Genomic DNA, 8,316 nt, shown 5'->3' on the forward strand with positions numbered 1-8,316 from the left:
GGCCTCTCCCGTTGCGGAGCACAGGCTCCGGACGCGCAGGCTCAGCGGCCATGGCTCACGGGCCCAGCCGCTCCGCGGCATGTGGGATCCTCCCAAACCGGGGCGCGAACCCGGTTTCCCTGCATCGGCAGGCGGACGCGCAACCGCTGCGCCACCAGGGAAGCCCTGTATGAGCTGTTTATATATTTTGGGTATTAAACCTTTATTGATCATCATTTGAAAATATTTTCTCCCTTTCAGTAGGTTGTCTTTTCATTTTGTCAATGGTTTCCTTTGCTGGGCAAAAGCTTTTAAGTTTAATTAGGTCCCATTTCTTTATTTTTGTTTTTGTTTCCTTTGCCTTAGGAGACAGATCAAAAGAAATCTTGCTGTGATTTATGTCATAGAGTGTTCTGCCTATGTTTTCCTCTAAGAGTTTGAGAGTGTCTGGCCTTACATGTAGGTCTTTAACCCATTTTGAGTTTATTTTTGTGTGTGGTGTTAGGGAGTGTTCTAATTTCATACTTTTACATGTACCTGTCCAGTTTTCCCAGCACCACTTATTGAAGAGGCTGTCTTTCCTCCACTGTATATTCTTGCCTCTTTTATCAAAGATAAGGTGACCATATGTGTGTGGGTTTATACCGTATGCTAACACATATATATGGAATCTAAGAAAAAAAAAAGGTCATGAAGAACTTAGCGGTAAGATGGGAATAAAGACACAGACCTACTTGAGAATGGACTTGAGGACATGGGGAGGGGGAAGGGTAAGCTGTGACAAAGTGAGAGAGTGGCATGGACATATATACACTACCAAATGTAAAATAGATAGCTAGTGGGAAGCAGCCACATAGCATAGGGAGATCAGCTCGGTGCTTTGTGACCACCTAGAGGGGTGGGATAGGCAGGGTGGGAGGGAGGGAGATGCAAGAGGGAAGAGATACGGGAACATATGTATATGTATAACTGGTTCACTTTGTTATAAAGCAGAAACTAACACACCGTTGTAAATCAATTATACTCCAATAAAGATGTTAAAAAAAAAGTAGTATCTCTCAGACCCATGCTTTATATTATTTGGAGGAAATGAATAAGACCTATTCTTTCCAGAAGTATTAAGAGAGAACAAGAACAGCTAATCAGAAATATTGGATATCACCAAGTGGCCAAGCTGGCTATTTCTCAAGAGCCTGAGAGATTGATGATAGCATAGGGTTTGGGCCCCAGCCCTCAAGACTCAACAACCTGATTTTGGTAGCTCTCTAAGAAGGGCTCCATCCCTTAGGGGTAGACTCACAGTACACCAATATAACACACAGAATGCTAATGGCCATACCTCAATGATTCTAAGTCCTGTGAGAGGGTCAAGGACATTGTCTTCTTGTTCATTCATCACCATGTCCCATGTCTGATACCTGGTAGGCATTCAATATAGATTTGTGGGCTGAACGAACTCAATTCACCTTTTTCTATCTTTGCAAGGCTAACCAATGCATATTCTGTTTCAAATTCGTTAATATTCAATCAGGTTACCATAGAACCTGCTGGCCTACATCTGCTCTGACTAAATATGAACTCTCAGGAGGGACAGCCTATATTCCTTATTTCCGAATTCATTATGGATGCATATGTGAACTGTCCCCAAGCACCATAAACACTCTGACCTAGTCCAGATTATTTCTGTTTGACATAATTCCAATATGGCCACTGGTGAAGATCGAGAAGCCATCTTTAAGTCATGGGAATTAACATCTACTTGGAAGTAAATGGAAACTGTGAGCTGAGTCTTTTCTTCTCTCTTTCTTCTTTATCCCCAGTGCTTCTTCTCCTCAGCTTTCCTTTGAATATAAGAGCCCAATTTCATTTCTCATTTCTACTCCTGTACTGACATATACTCACTGTCCAACCTCCATTCCATTCTGCATCTAAGAAATAATTTCTATTTCTCATCTCATTTTCTTACTTATTTCCATGTGGTCCCACCAAATTTCTATCTGCAAACCACCCCCCCGTTCAAAACCATCTTCGGCATGAACTTCATGCAAGATGACTTCCCAATCCTAGTCATTGAATGAGTTTGCTTATTTTTTCTCAATGTTATTGCCAAGGAATTGTCTATCTTGAAAAGTCCAAACACAAAATGACAGAAAAAAAAAATTAAACTGAATAAAGTAAGTAAAAATGTTGATGCTTCAGGATCAGACTCTCATTAAAATGCCGGTATGTGTTTGTGCAATATTTATTTTAGGGGGACAGGTATGTATATATACCTATATACATGCAATAGGTAAATGTTAAATAAATAGATAAACATATAATAGACAAATGTTCTTCCTTTACACTGCTTACCACATTACAGAAGCAGAAAGAACAGGTTGTAGTGATGTAGTGAATCTCTTCAGTGCCTGAAGAATATATTTTATGTCTTATGAGCCCCCACCAAAAAAAAGTTGATCATCATGGTAATATAATAATTAATTAATTAACTATTCTTGATAAGATCACACAACTGATGTAAAAATGTGACGGTATGTAGATATTAAAGAATGTCACATATTTTCAGACAAATAATATTTATTACTTATTTATAAACTAGTTAAAGTGTCTAACAGAGTCCCTGGCACAGTAGGAATTTTTGAAATTTTAATTCCTTCTCTCTTTTTCTCTTCAACTGAGTATACACTATATATGTACACTTACACATGTGTGCATTTTATTTCCCTGATTCATCTGTTCATTAATTGATAACGAGTGAATTTTGAGAAAGATCAAAATTCAAAGATCAAAATGTATGTCCACAGGATGGATTTTCTCAGTAATAATGGAATTCTTGATGTATCTTCATAACAAGAATGGGAAGAATTAAATATCTCACAAGAAAGAAAAATTAAAATGGATGTTCCTATCGATTGAATTATGCTCTCTTATCAACCACCTGATCTTGCTCTTTTTGCTAGAGATGTCAAAGATAATTTTTTAATACTTTTCGCTAATGTATTTCCTTCATCACTCCTTCTGGGGCTTTCTATATAATCAGCAAGCTGGCCAAAATAAAAATTTAGGAACCATTACTATTAATAAATGCAGGCTCCCGGGTAAAGTGTCAAAACATTTCCAAAGGGCCAGATTTTAACCTTCTATTCATTCCACTCACTTCTGTCCAATTACCAAATGCATGCCATTTTAACCGAGGTACACATTTTTAAAGTTTGACATTGACATGCACCACACAGAGATCAGAACTGGGCAGAGGCCCATGACTTACTATGATTTATATTCTGTCATTGAAGTTAATGCATAGTGAATGGTTCAAAATCCTCTTCCCCTTCTCCAACCCTTTAAATGGAATCAAGCATAGGTACAATATTAATTTTAAAGTTAACTTACTCTAATTGAATGGCAATGCTTTATTACAGTCATGTATCAAACAAGGACCATAATACATCATAAATGACATAGCTAAAGTAGATCCTTTTATGCTTTGCTTTTCATTCTCCTTGATTTTTTTCTCCACAAGCGCTTTAAATGCCACCGTTAGTATATTAATATACTCTGTTAGTAAATTAGTATTACTAAATTACCCCTATACTAGAAACAGCATTCTTAATGATATGCAAACCACTTCATACTTCTTCAAACAGAGGTGTTCTTATATCATAGGAACCCATAGCTAAAGGAATCTTAAGTGGTCATCCAGTCTATATGCCTTCTTTTAAGAAGAATTCATTTTCTCACAGGTATTAAACCTCTTTGTCCCTCAGATAGTTCTCTCTTACTAGCATCCAAGATAAAGTAATGAGTTAGTGATATTTCTTTTTTAAAATATTTCAGTAAGAAAACACATAGTATGAGAACTATCCTCTTAACAAATTGTTCATTGTATAATACAGTATCATTAACTATAAGCACAATGTTGTACAGAAGATGTCTAGAATATTTTCATCTTGCACAACTGAAACTTTATACCCATTGAACACCAACTCCCATTTCCCCCCTACCCCTAGTCTCCAGCAATCACCATTCTACTTCCTGCTTCTATGGGTTTGACTACTTTATATATCTCATATAACTGGAGTCATGCAGTATTTTTTCCTTCTGTGACTAGCTTATTTCACATGGCGTAATTCCTTCAAGATACATCCATGTTGCTGCATGATAGGATTTCCTTTTTTAAAGGTTGAATAATATTCCATTATACATATATTTATGTATATGTGTATATATATATATATCTGTATTTGTGTGTGTGTGTGTATATATATATATATATATATATCAATGACCATTTACATTACTTCCACATTTTAGCTACTATGAATAATGATACAATGAACACGAGAGTGCAAATATCTCTTCGAGATCCTGATTTTCTTTTGGATATATACCCAGAAGTAGAATTGCTGGAACATATGGTAAGTTGTATTTTTAATTTTTTGAGAAACCTCCATACTGTTTCCTAGTAGCTCCACTGTTTTACATTCCATCAACAGTGCACAGGTTTCCAATTTCTTCACATCCTCACCAACATTTGTTTTTTCTTGTTTTTTGATAATGGTCATCCTAACTATGATGAGGTGATATCTCACTATGAGGTGATATCTCACTATGGTTTTACAGAATGGGACTGTCATAAAAAACAGATATAGAGACAAATGGAACATAATAAAGAGTCCAGATATAAATCCACACATATGTGGTCAGCTAATCTTCAACAAGGTCACCAAGAATACACAACTGGGAAAGGATAGTCCCTTCAACAAATGGTGTTGGGAAAACTGGATTTCTATGTGAGGAAGGAAGGAAGGAAGGAAGGAGAGAAAGGAAGAGAGAAAGAAAAGAAAGAAAGAAGAAAGAAAGAAAGAAAGAAAGAAAGAAAGAAAGAAAGAAAGAAAAATGAATTTGACCCATATCTTACACCATACACAAAAATCAACTCAAAATAAATTAAAATGGAAACTGAAGACCTGAAACTAAAAATGCTAGAAGAAAACATGGGAAAATCTTCATGACATTGATCTTGGCAATGGTGTCTTGGATATGATACCAAAAGCACAGGCAACAAAAGCAAAAATAGACAAATGAGACTACAGCAAACTAAAAATCTTCTGCACAATAAAGGAAACAATCAACAGAGTAAAAAGGCAACCTAAGGAATGGGGGGAAAAATTCACAAACCACATACTTGATAAGGGGTTAATTTCCAAAATATATAAGAAACTCTTACAGCTAAATAGAAAAAAATCCTAATTTAAAAATGGGCAAAGGCTAATGCTATGGTGGTAATCATTTGTCAACATATAAGAGTATCAGGACTTCCCTGGTGGTCCAGTGGGTGAGACTCTGAGCTCCAAATGCAGGGGGCCCAGGTTCCATCCGTGGTCAGGGAACTAGATCCTGCATGCATGTCACAACTGAGTCCACATGCCACAAATAAAGATCCTGCATTCCACAACTAAGACCAGGCACAGCCAAAATAAATAAATAAATAAATAAATAATTTTAAAATAATATGTGTATCAAATCAATATGTTGTACGCCTTAAAGTTACCCAATGTTATATATTAATTATATCTCAATAAAGCTGGAGAAAAAAATAGTCAAAGGACTTGAACAGATATATCTCTAAAGAAGACATAAAAAGGGCCAACAGGTATACAAAAAAAAGTTTACTATCACTAATCATCAGAGAAATGACATTTTTTAAAAGACCATATTCAATGAAAAAAAATGATTCTCAGTGATGTGGTTGATTTATAACTTCCTGGCAAAAAATAGGAACCTCTTATAGTTGAGGTGGAAATAAAAACTGATTTTTGTTCATATCTGTCTGACTTTCACTGTAAACATTAGAACTGACCTAAAACAAAACTGTGAAGCCTGTGCTGACACCCTCCATTTCCCTTGAGAAGTATCCTGGCCTCTATGATTCTTTTATTTGTTTATTTACTTATTTATTTTTCTTATGAGTTATCCATTTTATGCAAATCAGCGTATACATGTCAATTCCAATCTCCCAATTCATCACACCAAAACCCCCACCCCTTGCCGCTTACACCCCTTGGTGTCCATACGTTTTTTTCTCTACTTCTGTGTCTCAATTTCTGCTCTGCAAACTCGTTCATCTGTACCATTTTTCTAGGTTCCACATATATGCGTTAATATTCGATATTTGTTTTTCTCTTTCTGACTAACTTCACTCTGTATGACAGTCTCTAGATACATCCACATCTCCACAAATGACCCAATTTCGTTCCTTTCTTTGGCTGAGTAATATTCCATTGTATATATGTACCACATCTTCGTTATCCATTCGTCTGTCAATGGGCACTTAGGTTGCTTCCATGACCTGGCTATTGTAAATAGTGCTGCAGAGAACATTGGGATGCATGTGTCTTTTTGAATTATGGTTTTCTCAGGGTATATGCCCAGTAGTGGGATTGCTGGGTCATATGGTAATTCTATTTTTAGTTCTTTAAGGAACCTCCATACTGTTCTCCATAGTGGCTGTATCAATTTACATTCCTACCAACAGTGCAAGAGGGTTCCCTTTTCTCCACACCCTCTCCAGCATTTGTTGTTTGTAGATTTTCTGATTATGCCCATTCTAACTGGTGAGAGGTGATACCTCATTGTAGTTTGGATTTGCATTTCTCTAATAATTAGTGATGTTGAGCAGCTTTTCATGTACTTCTTGGCCATCTGTATGTCTTCTTTGGAGAAATGTCTATTTAGGTCTTCTGCCCATTGTTGGAATGGGTTGTTTGTTTTTTTTAATATTGAGCTGCATGAGGTGTTTATATATTTTGGGATTAATCCTTTGTCCGATGATTCATTTGCAAATATTTTCTCCCATTATGAGGGGTGACTTTTCTTCTTGTTTATGGTTTCCTTTGCTGTGCAAAAGCTTTGAAGTTTCATTAGGTCCCATTTGTTTATTTTTGTTTTTATTTCCATTACTCTAGGAGGTGGATCAAAAAGATCTTGCTGTGAATTATGTAAAAGAGTTTTCTTCCTATGTTTTCCTCTAAGAGTTTTATAGTGTCCAGTCTTACATTTAGGTCTCTAATCCATTTAGAGTTTATTTTTGTGTATGGTGGTAGGGAGTGTTCTAATTTCATTCTTTTACATGTAGCTGTCCAGTTTTCCCAGCACCACTTTTTGAAGAGACTCTCTTTTCTCCATTGTATAGCCTTGCCTTCTTTGTCATAGATTAGTTGACCATAGATGCATGGGTTTATCTCTGGGCTTTCTATCCTGTTCCATTGATGTATATTTCTGGTTTTGTACCAGTACCATGTTGTCTTGATTACTGTACCTTTGTAGTATAGTCTGAAGTCAGGGACTCTGATTCCTCCAGCTCAGTTTTTTTCCCTCAAGACTGCTTTGGCTATTCAGGGTGTTTTGTGTCTCCATAAAAATTTTAAGATTTTTTGTTCTAGTTCTGTATAAAATGCCATTGGTAATTTGATAGGGATTGCATTGAATCTGTAGATTACTTTGGGTAGTACAGTCATTTTCACAATTTTGATTCTTCCAACCCAAGAACATGTTATATCTCCCCATCTGTTGGTATCATCTTTAATTTCTTTCATCAGTGTCTTATGGTTTTCTGCATACAGGTCTTTTGTCTCCCTAGGTAGGTTTATTCCTAGGTATTTTATTCTTTTTGTTGCAGTGGTAAATGGGAGTGTTTCCTTAATTTCTCTTTCAGGATTCTGTTTGTTGCAATGGTAAATGGGAGTGCTTCCTTAATTTCTTTTTCAGATTTTTCATCAGGAGCATATAGGAATGCAAGAGATTTCTGTGTATTAAATTTGTAACCTGCAACTTTACCAAATTCATTGATTAGCTCTAGCAGCTTTCTGGTGGCATCTTTAGGATTCTCTATGTATAGTATCATGTCATCTGCAGACTGTGACAGTTTTACTTCTTCTTCTCCAGTTTGGATTCCTTTTATTTCTTTTTCCTCTCTGATTGCTGTGGCTAGGACTTCCAAATCTATGTTGAATAACAGTGGTGAGAGTGGACATCCTTGTCTTGTTCCTGATCTTAGAGGAAATGCTTTCAGTTTTTCACCATGGAGAATGATGTTTGCCGTGGGTTTGTCATATATGGACTTTATTAGGTTGAGGTAGATTCCCTCTATGCCCACTTTCTGGAGAGTTTTTATCATAAATGGGTGTTGAATTTTGTCAAAAGCTTTTTCTGCATCTATTGAGATGATCATATGGTTTTTCTTTTTCAATTTGTTAATATGGTGCATCACACTGATTGATTTGCTTATATTGAAGAATCCTTGCATCTCTGGGATAAATCCCACTTGATCATGGTGTA

General features: G+C 36.2%; 1 protein-coding gene across 19 annotated transcripts in view; it reads right to left on the reverse strand.

Moving 5' to 3' along the window:
* The window catches only part of TMEM117 (transmembrane protein 117), a 555,808-nt gene that overhangs the window by 301,838 nt on the left and 245,654 nt on the right, over nt 1–8,316 (reverse strand). For 3 of the 19 annotated variants that reach the window (XM_024122882.3, XM_055085663.1, XM_028491408.2), the window contains exon 2: nt 3,248–3,318. The exons of the other annotated variants lie outside the window; for them this stretch is intronic. The gene's annotated coding sequence lies outside the window, so the exon portion shown is untranslated. The remainder of the gene's footprint in view (nt 1–3,247; nt 3,319–8,316) is intronic. 19 annotated transcript variants of the gene reach the window in all.

Source organism: Physeter macrocephalus, chromosome 6 (genome assembly GCF_002837175.3).
Source record: "Physeter macrocephalus isolate SW-GA chromosome 6, ASM283717v5, whole genome shotgun sequence".
NCBI classification, from domain to species: Eukaryota; Metazoa; Chordata; class Mammalia; order Artiodactyla; family Physeteridae; genus Physeter; species Physeter macrocephalus.